This window comes from Zea mays, chromosome 5 (assembly GCF_902167145.1).
Source record: "Zea mays cultivar B73 chromosome 5, Zm-B73-REFERENCE-NAM-5.0, whole genome shotgun sequence".
Classification (NCBI taxonomy): domain Eukaryota; kingdom Viridiplantae; phylum Streptophyta; class Magnoliopsida; order Poales; family Poaceae; genus Zea; species Zea mays.
Genome location: NC_050100.1, coordinates 203761316 through 203766717, shown reverse-complemented (window position 1 = coordinate 203766717; position 5402 = coordinate 203761316). Strand labels below are relative to the sequence as shown.

The 5402-nt window shown below is 42.2% G+C and overlaps 1 long non-coding RNA gene across 5 annotated transcripts; it reads right to left on the bottom strand.

Annotated features, from left to right (window-relative positions):
- Positions 1–2458: 2458 nt before the first annotated feature.
- Positions 2459–5154, bottom strand: LOC103627545 (uncharacterized). 5 transcript variants are annotated; one of them, XR_553696.2, is made up of 6 exons: positions 4682–5150; positions 4390–4608; positions 4234–4266; positions 3057–3353; positions 2829–2975; positions 2477–2687 (listed from the first exon to the last, which is right to left on the bottom strand). It is a non-coding gene; the product is annotated as an uncharacterized lncRNA (long non-coding RNA). The 5 variants fall into 5 exon arrangements; XR_553693.2 differs by lacking the exon at positions 4234–4266 and having other exon boundaries at positions 2459–2687; positions 4682–5154; XR_553695.4 differs by having other exon boundaries at positions 3057–4266; positions 4682–5151.
- Positions 5155–5402: the final 248 nt, after the last annotated feature.

The window sequence follows — 5402 nt, the reverse complement described above, 5'->3', positions numbered from 1 at the left end:
CTGTAACATTCCAGGTGTTACTCAGGGTGTCCACCCAGGACTACCCCTTTTAACCTATTATCACATGTGGATTGGTTTGGGCAAAGTACATCAAACTTGGAATTCAAGGTCCTAAGCAAGTGCCACCCATCTTGGATATCATGCCCTAGCTTGTCATGCACCTCTAAGGGGAGATTTTCCCAAAACCCTAAAACAAACCCCTCTTGGGCAATAGGAACCCTAAATGTAAGTAGGATCAAAAGGCCATGTAAATCCTATGATCATGGCTTGGGCCAAATATAGAAGTTGTAATATACTTCATAACCTACAAATGATAGTAAGAAAGTAACCCCAAAAAGATTTCAGAAAAGCCCCATAAAGTTCACCAAAGGTTGAGCACAAGAGGAAATTCAGAATTTGCCTAAGTCTAAAAACTAACCTTTGAACAAAGATCCCACATGTTCACCTTAATCCAAAATTCAAAACACTTCGACCCAATTGACAAAGTGGCGCCAAATTAACCCTAGAAACACCTACCCTAGGGCGTTTGACACGACTTGGCACCATTTTTGTCTCGGCTTGGACCTAGCTGACATAGCCAACTTCTCACCCCTCTATCTCCCTACCCCGACCATATCTTGACTTGGAACTCACAGCAAAAAGGTAGGATATGGAGCAGGGAAGAGACCGTACACAGTGACTTTGCCAAGATACGCACGCTAAGGTGCCCAAATCTGCCGTTGAACCATGGCAGAAGCGAGCTCCCACGTGTTCGACGCGGGCTGACACCCGAGGGCGCGCTCAGAGCACGCCCGTACGCGAACCCCCGCGCGCCCGCGGCCGCCCGTGACCACGCCCACGCCACGGCTATAAAGCCTGTCCCAGTGCTCGGCTGCCTTCCCCGTTGCCTCTTCCGTACCACGCCTGACTTCCCCGAGCCCGCCCTTAGCTCCGGCGACCTCCCCGCGACCCGCCAGAGCCGCCCGAGAGCAACCACCGTGGCCAGCCCCTTTCCCGTCCTCCTCCGTTCGATCCAAGCCTTCAGATAGCTTCCTTGTGAGGCCGTGAGGCTTACTCAAGCTTGAACGGAGGACCCGCGTCACCGGAATAGTGAAACCGTGCTCGCCGGAGTTCATTCCCCCGCCGGCGCACGTGGACCGGGTAAAGCACTGAGCCATTTTTCGATTCAATGCACAGATAGCCTCTACATCACCCCAAGAAGCTCACCGTGTCGTTGGATTGGACTAGGTCGCCGCAGTTTGGCTGGCACACCCACCGCCGACGAGGACACCCGCCTGCGCGCGTGGACCGAGCGATTCCGGCCATCCCCGTCGGCGAACCGTACGTCGTTGTGACCGTCAGAACCTCCCCGAGCTAACCCTACCCCTCGCCGGACTTCTCTCGTCGCCGGTAAGCCACGCCACCCCTTTCTTCTCTGCGGATACTGTTTACACCTAGGAGGGACCGCGGGGGAGAGGAAGAGAAAGTCAGGGGGTTTTGCGCATTGTCAGTCACACAGAGGAATAGTGGCACAAGGGTAGAACTGCGAAGGTTTATTAGGAAAGACCCTGGGGACCTCGGTGTAAACTGCATTTCTAGAAAACCTTATTAAACCTGATTTTAAATTTGAACAGAAACTTTGAAAATCCATAACTTCTGTTTAGTTCATCCAAATTTGGTCAAACCAATTTTGTCAGACTCTAAATAAAGTAAACTACTTAAGAAAAATATAAAACCCCTATGTACTATAGAAAACTTTAGGGTTCTGATTTAATTATAGTTTTGGCCAAAAGCTCAATAATAGGGAGAAAAATAGTTGTACTATTTGACTAGGGTTAGAAAAATTTGGAGAAGTTTATGTCCACCTACTAACCTAATTAAAAAATACTAAACCTCTCTGTCCACCCCATTAAGTTAGTTTTTACCACTTATTTTACAATATGCTTAAGGTTAACACTACTACAAATAATGTTATACGAGACAGTTAATTTTCAGTTGTTAAGACACTTATGATGTGTCCAAATTTGGTGGAGTCGCAAAAGATGTCTCACATTTAAGATGGTTGTAAATTGTCTTAAAAGATATTATATAAGACATATTTTAATTTATAACCATCTAAAAAGATATTTGTTTAAGTCATTTTATCAGATAAACCATCCCGGATTAGGATTTATTTAAGACACTTCTTATATAGAACCGTTGAAAATATGAATATTATAAGTCACAAAGTATTTATCAAACTGTCTAGAATATCTTATAATAATAGACACTTGCAACAGGAAAAACCATCTTATTTAGAAGACTGATATTGGACGTTTTAGAAACCGTCTTATTCAAGAGATTGATATTGAACGTTTTGAGAACCGTCTTATTGAGATTAAATAAAATGACTTACATGTCAATACATTCTTCAATTTATAATATTGGAGATACCACACTATAATAATTTAAAAGAGAAATATACATACACATATATATATATTTGATAACATTATAATTAACATAATATAAATAAGTATCATTAAGTATATCATAAATAATCATTGTCAAATAACTCATATATAAGTGTACTCTAAATCCAAACTAAAATTACTAGTTAAAAACTAGGTCATCAACTATTTAAGCTTTAAGCTAACGTTGAGCCTAACTAAGTATATATGAATTCCACTTGAGCGGCCACCAAATTTTGAGTTCCATTCCGTCTTTTTCTGTACAACAAATAGAAGAAAGCAATAATTATTAGTTAGACACAATTGAACACCTCACATTATGACATATCACAAAGATCATATGGATGTGTAAAACAGGATAGAATACTACTAGATTTTGCATCTATCAAAAGAACTTACCTTCTCTGGAACTTTGCTGAAAACAGGTGTGCTCACAATTGGTGAGACAATCATTTTTTGCCACATTTGAGCAAAACTTGCATTTGGGTCAAGCAGATTTGATGGACCAAGAATAGTATCTAGAGAAGCATTCAATACTCTCCCATCCTATTGAAAATAACCAAGGAATTAGTCATCTTATTCAGACAAAAATGAAACATGTATTCACCAAATAATTATGGGGTAAACCTCAATGATGAATCGAACACCTAGAACGAGTATGGTTTTGTAGTCGCTAAATCCAGCTTCGAAAATGATGTTTTTCCACTTTTGTTCGTCTCGCTCAGCGCCATTGACAGACATGAGACATACATGATGAAGAGATCAAACAAGACATGAATATCTTTGTACTTAATGTTTGGCAACTGGCCTCCAACAACCATATCGAGAATTATCATCTTTCCTTCTGCAATCATGGGAGGTATAGCTTTCTTACAGTTCTTTAGTATCTTTACAATCACCATCACCCCAGTCATGCAAAACCCACTGAAAACAAATAAAAGTAAAGTGAATGAATAAAGTTTGTAGGTAATAGTGAACCGGCTGGCCAAAACAAAATACATGAACCTTGGTTAATGGCAAAAATGCAACTAACACATTACTCCCTCCATCCTGCAATATAATATAGGGTATACATGCATTCCAAATCTATAGTCAAATATAAGGAATTTATTAAGGAAAATACAGTTTGCATTAAATAGTAGCATCAATTTGGAAGGTATTATATTGTTAACCATTTAAGAATCAATCACCTTTGATCATGTTAATGATAGTGTGCAATTAGAAAATAAAGTGAAAACACATTAGTCTTTTCTTTCTCAATCTCTAAGATTTAAAAAAACCTGACTTATAGAACCATAACAAGGATGTAAAGCTCCAGAAAGTTGTAGCCTCTTAAATTGTTATAACTTGTGACTTTTTACTATAAAATTCCCTTCTTTTAAGTATATAATGAATGCAGCAAAACAGGGAAATCCTTGATGGAGAGCATAGAAGTGTCTTTAAATTGGTGAAAAAATTGAAAACATCAGATCCAGTGCTATTCAGTATTGAGAATGTCAGCACACCATACATTGATTTCAGAAGATTCAGTTCTCCACCTAAATGCTAAATTAATCAGGTGGCATGCCACTTTAGTTTCTTTTATCAAGTTCTGGAAGGACCAATAACCCAAAATATGAGACTTACATCCCTATCCATTGACCTCTAACACTCAACAATCTGACATCAAGAATACAACGCTTCAGAGAATATGACAAAGGCCGATGTCATGATCCATTTCCTCTGTGGGAGTGGAATTGTAAACATACACACTGTGGCATCCTCCACAAATTAAATTATTGTAAATAGTAGTTCTCATACGTACATTTACTCCTAATAAATCCCCCATTGGCTTGACCTGAAAACCCATTTCAACCACCATTTTATGATAATAAAGATGTATGCACCCAGTCAAATCTGAATTAGTCCATCCTCCATCTCCTCCGAGCCTACAAAAGCTAAGAATCAGAAGAACAAGTACCTGATTATGCACGAGCAGCTGGCATGCCATCTTGAAATCCCATCAGCTATGTGGCAGCTCAGAACCGGACATCCCCAACCGGCTATGGATGTTTCTCTTGGACTTCTACCTATACACCTCATTCTCGTATGGCCAACAGGAAGGCCAGGAGCTCAATATCATTCTGAGAAAGAGTTAATGCAATCTCAGGGCCATGCGTAAACTGCTTCAATCCTTGATCTGAAATCAAGGGAGACCATGAGAATCCTCCAATCGAGGACGACGATATATCTGCTAGTCCTAGTAAGCTAACCTTCCTTTCTTCATTCAACTCCCTCGGGGAGCCAGCGAGTGCTGGAGCCGGGCATGGACGGAGGCGTCGAGGGAGCGGACGCTAGCCGCCGAGACGAGGGGAGGAAGAAGAGCGGATGCGTAGTGTCGTGTGGCGGCGACATGGAGTCTCGAGTGGAGGGAGGGAGGGGGAAGTAGGCACCTGGCCACGACATCCAAGACTGGAGGCGGGCAGAGCTCGTGCCCGCAAAAAACAACCGCCATGGCAGCAACTCGCCCTGCACAAGACTGAGAGGGGTGCCTTGCTCACAGGCGGAGGAGGGCGTTGTGGGCCCAGGCGAGGCGACGACGGGTTCACCTAGGGAGCAGCGGCAGCGGCGGCGGCGGAAGAGGAGCAGGAGGAGGCGATAGGCAACCGAACCGAACATGGCCAGGGTTGGTACGAGGACCGCAACCTGATTTGCGAGACCTTGGGGTGTGTAAAATTGCGGCCAACACGCGTCATGACACACTGCCATTTTGACACTTGACACCCATGAAACGCAAAGAGCGAGTGAATCAGGGTCATTTTTTAAGGAACCCGATTAGAAGGAATAATTTAGACACCGGATTTTCTTTTTTAGTCTAAATCTATGAAGTGGCTAGGTTTTTGAGTTTAACATTATAAATATAAAAAGCGCTGATATATTCAGCATAGGATGTGTATACCTTTCTAAACCCTGTGGTACGTAAATGATAGAAAT